Below are 17,036 nucleotides of genomic sequence, written 5' to 3'. Positions count from 1 at the left end.
ATCTACCACTGTCAAAATGTACTCCTTTCCAGAGCTACTGGGCACTGCAAGGGGCCCTACAATATCTACAGCCACCCGCTCAAAGGGTTCTGATACCACAGGGAAAGAAATGAGGGGGGCCTTGCCCACATCCCCAGGCTTCCCCACTATCTGACAGGTATGGCAGGTCCGACAATACCGGTCCACCTCTTTCATCATACCTGGCCAGTGGAACTTATGCAGGCGAGCCCCGGTCTTTTTAACCCCAAGGTGTCCAGAGAGGGGAATTTCATGAGCTACCTTAAGCAGACCCTCCCTATACCTTTGGGGTATGACCAGCTGACGTCTGTAACTTGCCCTGGTGGGGTGTTGTGGACTCCATACTCTCTATACAAACAACCATTCTCCCAGTACAGCCTGGGAGTACCCTGGGAGCCATCTGACTCCTGAGCTGCTGCTGCAGCCCTGAGACTCGCCAGAGAGGGATCCGTTATCAATTCGGCTTTGAAAGATTCACTTTCTATTGAGCCCTCAGGGTGTGCAGGGGCCTCCTGCTGGGTGTCTGTGTCCTGAGAAGAAGAAGGGGGGTCTGTGGGGGAAGCTGCAGCAAGGGACACTCTCTCCCTATTTTGGGAGCGAGTAGTGACTACAGCTGCCCACACCGACCCTCCCCTATCTGACAGGTCTGCAGTGCACACAGGACCCACCGGGTCACTTATTATACTTGGTACCACATTTCCCACAGTAGTGCAAGACATCACATTGTCATCATTAACATCAATATCATAACCTGGGAAGGCATCCTGCACTACCTGCAAATTAGCCTGTGCATCTTCCACAACACATGGGACCAATCCTGCTGGCTTACAATTGGCCAGTGGTAAAACCTCTATATCCTCAGGTCCCTGGGGAAGAATAGGGTTAGCTGGGCAGATTGGCAACATTGCATCGTTAACATCAGGTTCAGTCACATAGGTAGCACGCATTCGGCCCAAGTCAGTCCCAAGTAACACATTTGCGGGCAAATGGGGCAGCACACCCACCTCCCTGAAACCTCGGCCCACCCCCCAGTCCAAGTATACTCGGGCCAGTGCTACTTCGGAGTGGGTTCCCCCAACACCACGTACGGCAATAGTTTTTCCAGGAATAAGGTTCTCTGGGTTCACTAAGGTGGGATGGACCAAAGTCAAATCTGCCCCCGTATCTCGCAGCCCAACAGTTACCTGCTCTCCTACGACCACCGATTGCAGATTCTCACTGGTTCCGGCCTGGGGTCCTCGTGCAAACAACACGGCAGGCCCCAGCTTCGCTGTCTGGCTCCCTGCAGGGGAGGGCGCCAGCTTCTTCTTCACTGGGCAATTAACACTGAGGTGCCCTGGGTCATCACACACATAACACCGGCGGCTCGTGGCCCAAACCGGCTTTCCCCCCACCCTCTTCACTTGCGTTGGGACGGGGTTTACTGCTGCAGGAGCGGGTGATGAAACTGCTCCTCCAGGTCGCTTTTCTTTCCAGGCCGGCTGCCCCGGTGGTCCCCAACTCTTCCTGGTAGTGGCGGTCCGGGTAGCAGCATACTTGTCCGCAAGGCTAGCGGCCTCCTCTGTTGACTCTGGGTCTCGATCCAGGACCCATTCCTTGACATCTGCTGGGCACAGGGAGATGAATTGCTCCTGCAGTATGAGGTCTTTTAACGCAGCAAAGTCCTTCACCTGCAGTCCATCCAGCCATTGTTGCAGGAAGGTGTTTAACCCCTTCCTGACAGAGCCAGTTTTTGCGTTCCTGACAGAGCCCTTTTTTTCAAATCTGACATGTCTCACTTAAGTGGGGATAACTTTTTTTTGCTTTTACTTATCCCAGTGGTTTTGAGATTGTTTTTTCGTGACACATTGTACTTCAAATTAGTGGTAAATTTGGGTCGATACAGTCTGTGTTTTTTTGTGAAAAATACCAAAATATCGTGAAAAAATGGAAAATTTAGCGATTTGCAAAATGTTAAATTTTCTGCTTGTGAGACAAATAATCTTACCACTCAAAATAGTGAATAACTAACATAGACCATATGTCTACTTTATGTTGACATCATTATTTCAACTTCCTTTTAATTTTTTGGGACACTAGGAGGCTTACAATATGAATAGCAAATTCTCAAATTTTCAAGAAAATTTCAAACACTGATTTTTTTAGGGACCAGTTCAGTTCTGATGTGACTTTGAGGGACTTGTATGTGAGACACCCCCATAAATGATGCCATTTCAAAAACTGCACCCCTCACAGTATTCAAAACAGCATTTTGGAAGTTTGTTAACCCTTTAGGTGTTTCACAGGAATTAAAACAAAGTGTAGGTGAAATTTCAAAATTTCTTTTTTTTTGCAGATTTGCAATTTTAATACATTTTTATAAGGAACACAGTACATTTTACTAGAGAAATGTGACTAAAATCTGATTCCCCCAATTCTTTTGTTTTCATAAATATCCTATATGTGGCCCTAGTGTGCACGGTGACCAAACCACAGGCTTCATAATAGAGGGAGCACCTACTTGATTTTGGAGCCTCCTTTTTATGAGATTATTTTTTAGGCACCATGTAGGTTTCAAGGCACCATAAGATGCTAAAAGTTAGGAACCCCCCCACAAGTGACCCCATTTTGCAAACTACACCCCTCAGGGAATTCATCTAGGGGTATAGTGTACATTTCAAACCCCCAGGGGTTTCACCAATTGTGGTACAACTGGGCAGTGAAAATGAAAAATTATTTTTTTTACACAAAAATGCAGTTCTGGCTCCAAATTTGTCATTTTCAGAAGGTATGAAGGAGACAAAGCACCCCAAAATCTGTGCCCCAATTTCTCCCGAGTACGGCAATGCCTCACATGTGACCAAAAAATACCAGTTGGGTGCATGGCAGGACTCAGAAGGGAAGGAGTGATTTTTGGATTTTGCAGCTCAGATTCTGGTGGAATTTTGGTGGGTGCTATGTCGCACTAGCAAGACCCCCCAAGCACCAATACAGTGGAACCCCCCCACAAGTGACCCCATTTTGCAAACTACACCCCTCAGGGAATTCATCTAGGGGTATAGTGTACATTTCAAACCCCCAGGGGTTTCACCAATTTTGATAGAAGTGGGCAGTGAAAATGAAAAATTACATTTTTTTACACAAAAATGCAGTTCTGGCTCAAAATTTTTCATTTTCAGAAGGTATGAAGGAGAAAAAGCACCCCAAAATCTGTGCCCCAATTTCTCCCGAGTACGGCAATGCCTCACATGTGACCAAAAAATACCAGTTGGGTGCATGGCAGGACTCAGAAGGGAAGGAGTGATTTTTGGATTTTGCAGCACAGATTCTGGTGGAATGAATGGTGGGTGCTATGTTGCACCAATACAGTGGAACCCCCCCACAAGTCACCCCATTTTGCAAAGTACACCCCTCAGGGAATTCATCTAGGGGTATAGTGTACATTTCAAACCCCCAGGGGTTTCACCAATTTTGATACAAGTGGGCAGTGAAAATGAAAAATTACATTTTTTTACACAAAAATGCAGTTCTGGCTCAAAATTTTTCATTTTCAGAAGGTATGAAGGAGAAAAAGCACCCCAAAATATGTGCCCCAATTTCTCCCGAGTACGGAAATGCCTCACGTGTGACCAAAAAATACCAGTTGGGTGCATGGCAGGACTCAGAACGGAAGGAGTGATTTTTGGATTTTGCGGCTCAGATTCTGGTGGAATTTTGGTGGGTGCTATGTCGCATTAGCAAGACCCCCCAAGCACCAATACAGTGGAACCCCCCCACAAGTGACCCCATTTTGCAAACTACACCCCTCAGGGAATTCATCTAGGGGTATAGTGTACATTTCAAACCCCCAGGGGTTTCACCAATTTTGATACAAGTGGGCAGTGAACATGAAAAATTACATTTTTTACACAAAAATGCAGTTCTGGCTCAAAATTTTTCATTTTCAGAAGGTATGAAGGAGAAAAAGCACCCCAAAATCTGTGCCCCAATTTCTCCCGAGTACGGCAATGCCTCACATGTGACCAAAAAATACCAGTTGGGTGCATGGCAGGACTCAGAAGGGAAGGAGTGATTTTTGGATTTTGCAGCTCAGATTCTGGTGGAATTTTGGTGGGTGCTATGTTGCATTAGCAAGACCCCCCAAGCACCAATACAGTGGAACCCCCCCACAAGTGACCCCATTTTGCAAACTACACCCCTCAGGGAATTCATCTAGGGGTATAGTGTACATTTCAAACCCCCAGGGGTTTCACCAATTTTGATACAAGTGGGCAGTGAACATGAAAAATTACATTTTTTACACAAAAATGCAGTTCTGGCTCAAAATTTTTCATTTTCAGAAGGTATGAAGGAGAAAAAGCACCCCAAAATCTGTGCCCCAATTTCTCCCGAGTACGGCAATGCCTCACATGTGACCAAAAAATACCAGTTGGGTGCATGGCAGGACTCAGAAGGGAAGGAGTGATTTTTGGATTTTGCAGCACAGATTCTGGTGGAATGAATGGTGGGTGCTATGTTGCACCAATACAGTGGAACCCCCCCACAAGTCACCCCATTTTGCAAAGTACACCCCTCAGGGAATTCATCTAGGGGTATAGTGTACATTTCAAACCCCCAGGGGTTTCACCAATTTTGATACAAGTGGGCAGTGAAAATGAAAAATTACATTTTTTTACACAAAAATGCAGTTCTGGCTCAAAATTTTTCATTTTCAGAAGGTATGAAGGAGAAAAAGCACCCCAAAATATGTGCCCCAATTTCTCCCGAGTACGGAAATGCCTCACGTGTGACCAAAAAATACCAGTTGGGTGCATGGCAGGACTCAGAACGGAAGGAGTGATTTTTGGATTTTGCGGCTCAGATTCTGGTGGAATTTTGGTGGGTGCTATGTCGCATTAGCAAGACCCCCCAAGCACCAATACAGTGGAACCCCCCCACAAGTGACCCCATTTTGCAAACTACACCCCTCAGGGAATTCATCTAGGGGTATAGTGTACATTTCAAACCCCCAGGGGTTTCACCAATTTTGATACAAGTGGGCAGTGAACATGAAAAATTACATTTTTTACACAAAAATGCAGTTCTGGCTCAAAATTTTTCATTTTCAGAAGGTATGAAGGAGAAAAAGCACCCCAAAATCTGTGCCCCAATTTCTCCCGAGTACGGCAATGCCTCACATGTGACCAAAAAATACCAGTTGGGTGCATGGCAGGACTCAGAAGGGAAGGAGTGATTTTTGGATTTTGCAGCACAGATTCTGGTGGAATGAATGGTGGGTGCTATGTTGCACCAATACAGTGGAACCCCCCCACAAGTCACCCCATTTTGCAAAGTACACCCCTCAGGGAATTCATCTAGGGGTATAGTGTACATTTCAAACCCCCAGGGGTTTCACCAATTTTGATACAAGTGGGCAGTGAAAATGAAAAATTACATTTTTTTACACAAAAATGCAGTTCTGGCTCAAAATTTTTCATTTTCAGAAGGTATGAAGGAGACAAAGCACCCCAAAATCTGTGCCCCAATTTCTCCCGAGTACGGCAATGCCTCACATGTGACCAAAAAATACCAGTTGGGTGCATGGCAGGACTCAGAAGGGAAGGAGTGATTTTTGGATTTTGCAGCTCAGATTCTGGTGGAATTTTGGTGGGTGCTATGTTGCATTAGCAAGACCCCCCAAGCACCAATACAGTGGAACCCCCCCACAAGTGACCCCATTTTGCAAACTACACCCCTCAGGGAATTCATCTAGGGGTATAGTGTACATTTCAAACCCCCAGGGGTTTCACCAATTTTGATACAAGTGGGCAGTGAACATGAAAAATTACATTTTTTACACAAAAATGCAGTTCTGGCTCAAAATTTTTCATTTTCAGAAGGTATGAAGGAGAAAAAGCACCCCAAAATCTGTGCCCCAATTTCTCCCGAGTACGGCAATGCCTCACATGTGACCAAAAAATACCAGTTGGGTGCATGGCAGGACTCAGAAGGGAAGGAGTGATTTTTGGATTTTGCAGCTCAGATTCTGGTGGAATTTTGGTGGGTGCTATGTTGCATTAGCAAGACCCCCCAAGCACCAATACAGTGGAACCCCCCCACAAGTGACCCCATTTTGCAAACTACACCCCTCAGGGAATTCATCTAGGGGTATAGTGTACATTTCAAACCCCCAGGGGTTTCACCAATTTTGATACAAGTGGGCAGTGAACATGAAAAATTACATTTTTTACACAAAAATGCAGTTCTGGCTCAAAAGTTTTCATTTTCAGAAGGTATGAAGGAGAAAAAGCACCCCAAAATCTGTGCCCCAATTTCTCCCGAGTACGGCAATGCCTCACATGTGACCAAAAAATACCAGTTGGGTGCATGGCAGGACTCAGAAGGGAAGGAGTGATTTTTGGATTTTGCAGCTCAGATTCTGGTGGAATTTTGGTGGGTGCTATGTCGCATTAGCAAGACCCCCCAAGCACCAATACAGTGGAACCCCCCCACAAGTGACCCCATTTTGCAAACTACACCCCTCAGGGAATTCATCTAGGGGTATAGTGTACATTTAAAACCCCCAGGGGTTTCACCAATTTTGATACAAGTGGGCAGTGAAAAAGAAAAATTACATTTTTTACACAAAAATGCAGTTCTGGCTCAAAATTTTTCATTTTCAGAAGGTATGAAGGAGAAAAAGCACCCCAAAATCTGTGCCCCAATTTCTCCCGAGTACGGCAATGCCTCACATGTGACCAAAAAATACCAGTTGGGTGCATGGCAGGACTCAGAAGGGAAGGAGTGATTTTTGGATTTTGCAGCACAGATTCTGGTGGAATGAATGGTGGGTGCTATGTTGCACCAATACAGTGGAACCCCCCCACAAGTCACCCCATTTTGCAAACTACACCCCTCAGGGAATTCATCTAGGGGTATAGTGTACATTTCAAACCCCCAGGGGTTTCACCAATTTTGATACAAGTGGGCAGTGAAAATGAAAAATTACATTTTTTTACACAAAAATGCAGTTCTGGCTCAAAATTTTTCATTTTCAGAAGGAATGAAGGAGACAAAGCACCCCAAAATCTGTGCCCCAATTTCTCCCGAGTACGGAAATGCCTCATGTGTGACCAAAAAGTGGCAGGACTCAGAAGGGAAGGAGTGATATTTGGATTTTGCAGCACAAATTCTGGTGGAATGATGGTGGGTGCTATGTCGCATTAGCAAGACCCCCAAAGCACCAATACAGTGGAACCCCCCCACAAGTGACCCCATTTTGCAAACTACACCCCTCAGGGAATTCATCTAGGGGTATAGTGTACATTTCAAACCCCCAGGGGTTTCACCAATTTTGATACAAGTGGGCAGTGAACATGAAAAATTACATTTTTTTACACAAAAATGCAGTTCTGGCTCAAAATTTTTCATTTTCACAAGGAATGAAGGAGACAGAGCACCCCAAAATCTGTGCCCCAATTTCTCCCGAGTACGGCAATGCCTCACATGTGACCAAAAAATACCAGTTGGGTGCATGGCAGGACTCAGAAGGGAAGGAGTGATTTTTGGATTTTGCGGCTCAGATTCTGGTGGAATGAATGGTGGGTGCTATGTGGCATTAGCAAGACCCCCGAAGCACGGTGAAATTATGAACCTAATATTCCATAGATGTGTGGTATATTTTAAAACACTCCTTTATACATAGGCCGGGTTTGTCGGGGCAAGTGTCACACTGGAAAATAGTTTGCTTTCTTATTCCCTTTTTATAGCAAACTTTGCACCTTTTTTGTGTCCTGCCCTTTTTTCCAGTGGAGGGGATTTCATCAGGAAAATGCTGCCCTGGTACAATACGGGGGCCAGTACTAGAAGTACTGGGGCCCTCTGCCTGCTGGTTCCCAAATATTAGGCCCTTTATGACTTCCTCTTGAAAGTGCATAAATGTCCCCCTCTGGCCGGTAGAACGGAATAGCACGTAAGCGTTATACAGTGCCATCTGGATGATATACACGGCCACCTTCTTGTACCAGATTTTTGTTTTCCGCAGGGCACTGTACGGCTTCAGTACCTGATCTGAAAGATCCACTCCGCCCATGTACCTATTGTAATCCAGGATACAATTAGGTTTTGAGGTGTGGGTACTGGTACCTCGTACAGGGACGGAGGTGGTACTGTCTCCGTGAATTGTTGTCAGTATAAGGACATCCCTCTTGTCCTTATATTTGACCAACAACATATTTTCGGTGCATATTCCCCTGCTTTCACCCCTTCTCATTACTTGGGCAATGTGCGTTTTTGGGAGGTCTCTTTGGTTCTTGCGCACAGTACCGCAAGCTGCTGTACCTCTTGAACCAAGGGCCTTAAACAGGGGGATGCTGGTGTAAAAGTTATCCACATAGAGGTGATAACCTTTATCCAGGAAGGGGTGCACTAAATCCCAGACAATTTTCCCACTAACACCTACGAGGGAGGGGGGGTATTCTGGCGGTTGAATTCTTGAATCCTTCCCTTCATAAACCCTAAACCTGTGGGTGTACCCTGAGGTGCTTTCACACAGTTTATACATTTTTATGCCATACCTTGCCCTCTTACTGGGAAGGTACTGGCGGAATTTAACCCTTCCTTTAAAATGTATAAGGGACTCGTCGATACAAATAAATTTTTCTGGGATGTACACCTCTTCAAATTTGGCACTGAAATGATCAATGACCGGCCTGACTTTGAATAGCCGGTCAAAGGTGGGATCATCTCTGGGTGGGCACTGTGCATTATCGGTGTAATGTATAAATTTAAGAATTGTCTCAAATCGAGTCCGGGGCATGGCCATACGGTAAAATGGAGTACTGTACAGAACATCTGTACTCCAATATTGCCTAATTTCTGGCTTTTTTACTATGCCCATATGAAACACCAGACCCCAAAACGTCATCATCTCTACTGCATCTACAGGGGTCCACCTAGCAAATGATGACGTGGGGTTTTGAGCAATAAACTGCTGGGCATATAAATTAGTTTGGTCCACCATTAAATTTATAAAATCATCAGAGAAAAATAATTTGAAAAAGTCAATTTCTCTGAGACCTGTGGAATCAAATTGGATTCCTGGCATGGCCAAAAACTCAGGAACCTGGGGCTCAAAATTGTCTGGTGGTGGGGTCCATACGAGATCAATTATTGGGGGGGGGGGTCTCAGCTGATCTACGGGGGCGTCTTTGAGGGGGTCCCTCATCACCAGAGGAGGAAGAGGAGCTTAAGGCGAATCCTTCAAATTCCCCGCTTGCATCACTGGCTGTGTCAGAGTCAGAAGCAAGCAGGGCATATGCCTCCTCCGCTGAATACATTCTCCTGGATGACTGGGAGGACATTTGGGAGGACATTTGGGAGGACATTTGGGATGCCATTTTTATTTTTGTGTTACAGGTAGTGAAATGTTTCAACACGTGTATAGTGTAGGGGGGGGTACAAACTTTATTTCAACCCGGGGGGTATGTAGGTTGTAGTGTGTATGTAGTGTGCAGGAAAAAAAAATACTTTATACAAAAAAAAAAAATGGAGGGGTTAAAAAAAAAAAAAATTGAAGGGGTTAAAAAAAAAAAATTGAAGGGGTTAAAAAAAAAAATTGAAGGGGTTAAAAAAAAAAAAAAAAAAAGTCCTGCGCCAAAAATTGAGCACAGATGTTGGTCAGTAACGTCTGTCACTGAACAGCGCTCAAAGGCAACAGGAATTTGATCAAAAAAAAATATATATAGATCAACCCTGTGCCGAAAAAGATGATCAGTGATGTACGTCACTGATCAGCGCACAGCGGCCACAGGACACCCACAAAATCACAGTGTGTGTAAAAAAAAAATTAAAAAAAGACCCCACAGCACACACACAAAAAAAAAAGGTGATCAGTGATGCGACACTGATTACCAGTGAGGTGCAGCAGGTGCACAACCTTTGGTGCAACTGACAGGTATATATAAAAAAAAAAAAACCTCTGTACCCCCAAAAAAGTTGCTGATCACCTCAGATATAGTGATCAGCACAAAAGGCGGGGGCAGCAGCCAAAAAATTTAGCACTCTCTATCACTCTCTGTCACTATCTCTCTCTATCTCTCTATCTCTCACTATCTATCACTCTATGACACTGCAGCAGCAGCACTGACAGGTATATCTATATATAAAAAAAAACCTGCGCCCCCAAAAAGTTGCTGATCAGTTAATTTATACTGATCAGCACAAAAGGAGGGGGCAGCAGTCAGTTATATCAAAAATATATAGCACAATCTGTCACTATCTCTCTCTATCTCTCTCTCTCTATCTCTCTCTATCTCTCTATAACTATCACACTGCAGCAGCACAAAATATAGCACTCTGTCACTAGGCCTCTCTATCTATCTCTCTCTCTCTATCTCTCTCTCTCTATCTATAACTATATCACACTGCAGCAGCACAAAATATAGCACTCTCTGACACTATCTCTCTCTCTATCTCTCTCTATCTCTCTCTATCTCTCTATAACTATCACACTGCAGCAGCACAAAATATAGCACTCTGTCACTAGGCCTCTCTATCTATCTCTCTCTCTCTATCTCTCTCTCTCTATCTATAACTAGATCACACTGCAGCAGCACAAAATATAGCACTCTCTGACACTATCTCTCTCTATCTCTCTCTATCTCTCTCTATCTCTCTCTATCTCTCTCTATCTCTCTCTATCTCTCTATCTATCTCTCTCTATCTATCTCTCTCTATCTAGCTAGTACACTGCAGCAGCACAATTTCACAGGAAGGCACAAGTAGTAACAGGATCCAGGAAGCAGTGATGAAGCAGCGATCAGGTAAGTATGGAGCAAGCTATGGAGCAAGGTTCTGGTCAGTATGGCGGCAGGGAGGTACGGTGACTGCACTGCACGCTATTCCAGACCGGAATGGCGTCTGCAGTGCAGTCACCGTTAGTTTAAATCCCCCTCCTTGGCTGTGATTGGTCCGTCGGTCCGACGAACCAATCACGGCCTTTGGGGGCGGGCGGAGTGCGGTGGGGTGACACCAGTGTCACCCTTACACCCCGCGGTGATTGGTGCTGTACTTTACAGCACCAATCACCTCTGATCCCGTGTCACCGGCGAACGTTATTCGCCGGTGACACAGGAAAACGCTGTAATTGGCTGTTCACACTGAACAGCCAATCACAGCGATCGCCGACGGGGGGGCGGCATCGCAGCCCCCCCGGGGCATGCACGGACATGTCTGCTGTCAGGGACAGCAGACATGTTGAAACTGTCACCGCGTCTATAGACGCGGTGACAGTTAAATGCCATGACGTACATTTACGCCATGTGTCGGGAAGTACTTCCCGACCATGACGTAAATGTACGTCAAATGTCGGGAAGGGGTTAACTGTGCAGACAGTCCAGCATAGGTATCAGAGGCAGTGCGGGTTAACCCTCGGAATTTCTGCCTGTAAGCTTCTGGAGTGATGTTAAAACGGGCCAGCAACGCCTTCTTAATTTCAGCGTAATCCCCATCCACTTCCCTGGGGAGGTCAGCGAATGCATCCAATGCTTTTCCCCGGAGAGAAGGGGTTAAATAACTCGCCCACAGACTGGCATCCAATTGAAATTGTCTGCAGGTCTTTTCAAAAGTCCTGAAAAAGGTGTCCAGCTCACCATCCTTTTCCATCACAGGGAATTGATCCCGACGCGGTCGATGGGGATGTGCGTCTGCCGCCACAGGCTGGCGAGCCAGTTCAGCGAGTGCCAACTGGAGCTGGTGGTCTGTCCTTTCCTTGCGTTCGGCAGCCTCTTTGTTGTTAAATTGCTCCATAAGCCGCAGAACCGTTGCTGCATCGGGCTCGTTCAAATATTTCAGGGCGGCTTGCATATACAGATCCAAGGCAGAGCTGGCACCAGAAGCATCGGACGCGTCCGATCCGCGTCGGGCGGTCTCCACAATCCTCTGTGTCGGCTGCTCCTCTTCCTCTGTTCCGGAACCTGATTGATCCACCACCACAGACCTGGAAGCCTCTTGACTCCCTCCAGCTACTTTCTGGTCTGCATCGATCAGGGCTTGGATCATCTGCTCCTTGGTCTGCCCCTTGCTGGACAGACCCTTCTCCTGGCATTGCACCACAAGCTCTTTCTTCTCGAGCTTCTTATAAGTAGCTGCCATTTCGCTGCAGTTACTTCTCCAAAACAATAAAACAGGGATGGGGAACAGAAAATGCTTTTACGGTGACTTACACTACTACATAAGCCTTGAGTTTTGGTATCTGGTGAAATGTATTCACTTAAGTTATCCAAATAAAAAACAAAAATTGCTTTTTGAAATATCCCCACCGCTGGCCACCAGTTTGTCACGACCCTAGTCGGCGATTCCCCAGATACGACAATCTGAGTATCCCGGCCACGTGACACTTTCACTGAGTACCCCAAGCGTGTGCGTATTTCACCACGATTCCGCTTGCCACCAATCAAAGTAAACTTTTGGACTTAGTCCGCGACAGCTTTGATTCTGCCGACACACCAAATTATGAGTTACAGGGTAGCGCTCTGGCAATTCGTCAGAGGCTTGGGCTGGAAAACAGCAGATACCAGAACTAATTATGACTTTTTAATTAAGTGAAAACACTACAAGGCTTACAGTATATTACAGAAAACATAAGTTACAAGATATATGATTAATAGGTAAGTCAAACGTAAAAACAGTTTCAAAATAAAACAAAATGGGAATAAAGAAACAAACCACTTCAAGGACACACAGCATGAAGCGGGATTTGGAGTGGAAATCTCTCCGGATATTGGATCATTTCAGAGACAGGTATCGGACCCGTATCATCCCAAGGAAAATGAACCAAAATGTCTTGTGAGACACACACTTTTAAGATTTTCAAAACACACACAATCACAGCCCCCACCTCAGGAATTTCCCTGTCCAGGGGTTTCCCTAGGATATAACCAGGGGCTGGCTAATTGACTTCCCTTTTGAAGATGAGCAATGTAGCCATTCAATCACCCCCCTGGGCCTCCTAATTCTTATCTCAAATAAGGTGTCATTCTAGAGTTATAAGGGAATTGCTTTTCTGACATCTCTTCTGGTCTGGGAAGACATTTGCCAGAGACCCTGGACTTCAATACAGGTTTTATAGATGCAGGGGGGAAATAGATAACCTCTGCTTTCCTGTTGAGGTTTCAAACAGATGGGCAGGGGTTGTTGAAATAACCTTTTTACCCACAATTTCTTCATAAAAATACAAGATACATGCAGGTCACTTATCAATAACATTGTAGGTACAGTTAGGCCCATTCCAGCATCAGAATGGCGCTTAATCATGACAGTGGGGGTAGAGTTTGTTAACTCTCTTTGGGGGGCGCTGCCTAAATATTTGGCAGGGGGCGAAAAATTTGTAGTTACGCCACTGCACATGACTCTTGGAGGGATCCACCGATCATAAAGGAACAGTTCAGAATTAACTGTTTCAGACAAAATGCAGATGTGTCCATGTACATATAACCTCCATGGGTGTTAAACAGCTCTTCTAGTGATGCTATGCATCACCTCTTGCCACTTTTTACTTTAAAATGCATATTGATCTTACATCAATATGAATAGAATACACAATCCGATTTTTATGATTAAAATGATATGTGGCATGCCTATATTCTGTCTGCGACCACGGTTGTATCTTTAAACAAAAGGCTACTCTACAGTGTTTTTTATGCCAGGCATCATATTTAATCTAAACCTGCTTGTGCATCTTATTCACATTGCTTTGTAAATAAGATGCATTTTAAAGAAAAAGACACAAAAGATGTCCTGTGCTACGAGTCACACAGTGATCATGTGTTAAATGTAAAGCTGGCCATACATCTACAGATTTATTGTCCGATCTGGCTGGTTGGAACAAAAAATGGATGAGAGCAAATGACAGTTGACCATTTGCTTTAAAATACTGGAAAACTGTTAAAAACTGTCATTCAGATATTTCCAGGTTTGTGTCCCAACCAGCCAGATCTGACAATCAATCTGTAGATGTATGGCCAGCAAATGGTCTACTGTCAGCTTAAAGCTGGCCATACATCTACAGATTGATTGTCAGATACGGCTGGATGGAACAAAATCCTGGCAATGGATGAGAGCAAATGACAGTAGCCCATTTGCTTTGAAATGCTGGAAAACTGCCATAAACTGTCACACAGATACTACCAGGTTTTTGGTTCAACCAACCAGATCTGACTATCGATCTGTAGATGTATGGCCAGCTTTAATCGACATGTAGTGCCCAGGTGATAGATGTTCATGAACACATGTATGAGGAAAGAATTCAGAATCAGCAAAATGGTGACAATCACAGGGTTGAAGACTTGTTCCACTGGAAATGGACCAATGTAGTGGTAGCCAAACTTCATGGAATACACCTTAAGCCTTATGTTGTGATAAAAACTGTGAAATCAGAAATACTCAGAACAGTAATTTTGTTGTCCGGGTACCATTTTTGAAAATTAATATTCTGGTTTATTCATATGTACTATAGATAAATCATTGTTAAAGAATGCAACTAAAAGATAACATAGTCAATTGTATCTACTATTATTTTTATATTTTGATCTGAATGACTAACTGCTTGCTGTAAATTGGTGAATCAAGGGATAACCAGAAGAATTAGATTTAACAAATCCCATACCTGATCTTCAGATTTGAGGCATGGAACTGCACCCTGCGAAATACATATACCAAGAAAAGACCTTTAGAATTGAAGAACAAAGAACACATTTGATTCCAGATCTTGCCAAATTGTTGTAGTGTATTATCTGAGGCACATACAAATGGTTGACCTGTATAACAAAGGAGAGGAATCTGAAGAGGAATAGTATTTGTTATTGTGGAAACATTTCCCACAGAAAAATGATTCAGCCTTACTGTTTTGAGAGGAGGAATTGTAGATCCAATGAAATGTTTCTTGATCTTGGTTCACACAGTTGGTCTGACCATTGGGGTAATAGGCTGAAGAGAATCCCAGCTTCCTTTGGAGTGCTGAACACAAGGGGCCAGATGCACTAAGCTTCAAAAGAGATACAATGGACAGTGATAAACAGCCAGCCAATCAGCTCCTACCTGACATTTTTAAAACACAGTCTATGACATGGGAATGAGGAGCTGATTGGCTGGCTGTTTATCACTGTCCATTGTATCTCTTTTGAAGGTTAGTGCATCTGGCCAAGTACTACGATTTTGCAACAAATTGGACCCCATAATCCAATATAATTTCTGTGGGAAGACCATGAAGCCTAAAATTTTCTCAGAAGAATAACTGAGCCAGGGGGTAGAGGGTAGTCCTGTTCGAGGTATGAATTGAGCCATCTTGGAAAAACAGTGAACAACAGCCCAAATGTTAATATATTTGTTTGCAAACAGTAGGTCAGTGATAATGTCCATGGGCAGATGTGTCTAATGCTGAAATGGAATAGGTAAAAGATTGTAGTAGTAGTAGTAGTTTGTTTATTTATAAGGCGCAAAAAAGTGTCAGCAGCGCTGTACATAGTAAACAAAAAACAAATTACAAGGTAACATACAGGGTGTGTTGATAAAATACAGCATAAATAGGGGTATAGCTGGTAGAACTAAAATCAGCATCAGTTGTGAAGTAGGTGTCGAAATTGTCGAGGAGACAATTGTAGTTACCGTGTGGGAGCTTGGCATAAGACTTTTTACTGAGCACATGTTACGCAGGAAGTCACATATTCTTGAAGATCTTGTTTAAGAGTGGGCCACCAATAGGAACTCAGAATAAATTTGAGAGCCTTTTGAAATAAATGTAGAGCCAATGGATTGTTCAGTAAATTCAGGAATAACGTGGGTTGAAGCTGCAGTGTGAAAGGGATCTGTCCCGGTTCTGACCTGGTTTAGGGCCAGGTTCCAAATCCCAAATTGGAACTGGGATTTTTATAACAATTCTTGAAAAGTGATTTATAAAGAGATTATTTTAGGAAAAATGTCTGTCTCCTTGTTTAGACAGCAGGTAAGCAAGGTATATTGTGAGAGTTAAATAGAAATGTAATATTTGTTTTATTTGTTATGCTGTTCTGGAACTGCCTGCAAGAACAGCTGAATAGCACCAGTGCTGTATTTGTTGTAGTGAGAGAATCTGATTCTCTACCATGGCAGACTCCCCACCATTATGATCAGAGTTACCACACTGCTGTCATTCTGTCCTAAAGCCAGTGCCTTAGGGGGTCTTCAGAAGCTGTCATTGTCACCCCATGATGCCTCCATGAGCTTAGGGAAGGAGCTTGCTTGCAGCTGCAGCCACTCATATTGAGTAATTACAGTCTCTGCTATAATCGGAGACATTCTGCACATGCAAATATCCGCATTTGCCTTAAAATAGACAAGCATAGGGGCAGCAGGGAGGATGTAGGGAAATATTTAGTTGTTTCTACAGTGACTGGCCTGTGTCCAGTTATTTAACCAACAACAGGAGCTCTTTTCTCTTATGCATATATTTCTAGAATAATAGCGATACTGCATTTCAAGGTAATAATTCATGCTCACTTTAAAACTGTATTTTATTAAATTATATTAAACATAACACTATCAAATCTAAATGAATAAGAAAGAACTGGATGATGCTAAGATAATGACCACATCTTTAATTAAATCAGTGGTTCTTAAAATGTGGGTCTCGACTATTTCAGCATGGGGTCCCAACCTGTGATGCTAACAGTCAGGCTAATGACTCCTGTGATTTCTCAGCCAGTGATCCAAGGAGTCTGAAAAATCAGTTGAACTTTCTGTTACTTCAGACTCTTTGTAGCACTGACTTAGAGATCAGAGAAGTAATCAGGCAGCTCCGCCCCCAATCCAGTACTCACGTGACTCTTATAGTAGCAGCTGCCGCCACTGCCACTAGCAGGCTGCATTCTTGGATCTCTCACCTGGATGAAGATATCCATATGATTGGCAGCGTTGGGTACTGGGGCTTCTGAGCTGTAGGACACTTATAGATAAAACAGGCAGATGCAGCCAGACTCCGAGTAGCTAGCTCTCACTAAACATGACTATGAATTTATGAAGAACCT

General features: G+C 44.1%; 1 long non-coding RNA gene across 3 annotated transcripts in view; it reads right to left on the bottom strand.

Annotated features, from left to right (window-relative positions):
• LOC146058971 (uncharacterized) overlaps positions 1–15,006 on the bottom strand; it is a 67,163-nt gene extending 52,157 nt beyond the window's left edge. For all 3 annotated transcript variants that reach the window (XR_014470072.1, XR_014470071.1, XR_014470070.1), the window contains exons 1-2: positions 14,878–15,006; positions 14,642–14,792 (exon numbers count right to left, since the gene is read on the bottom strand). This is a non-coding gene — a long non-coding RNA (uncharacterized LOC146058971). The remainder of the gene's footprint in view (positions 1–14,641; positions 14,793–14,877) is intronic.
• Positions 15,007–17,036: the final 2,030 nt, after the last annotated feature.

The sequence above is a fragment of the Crinia signifera genome, chromosome 2 (genome assembly GCF_055691185.1).
Source record: "Crinia signifera chromosome 2, ASM5569118v1, whole genome shotgun sequence".
In the NCBI taxonomy this organism is placed as follows: domain Eukaryota; kingdom Metazoa; phylum Chordata; class Amphibia; order Anura; family Myobatrachidae; genus Crinia; species Crinia signifera.
Note: the sequence above shows the minus strand (reverse complement) of the source record. Positions and strands in the feature narration are given on the sequence as shown.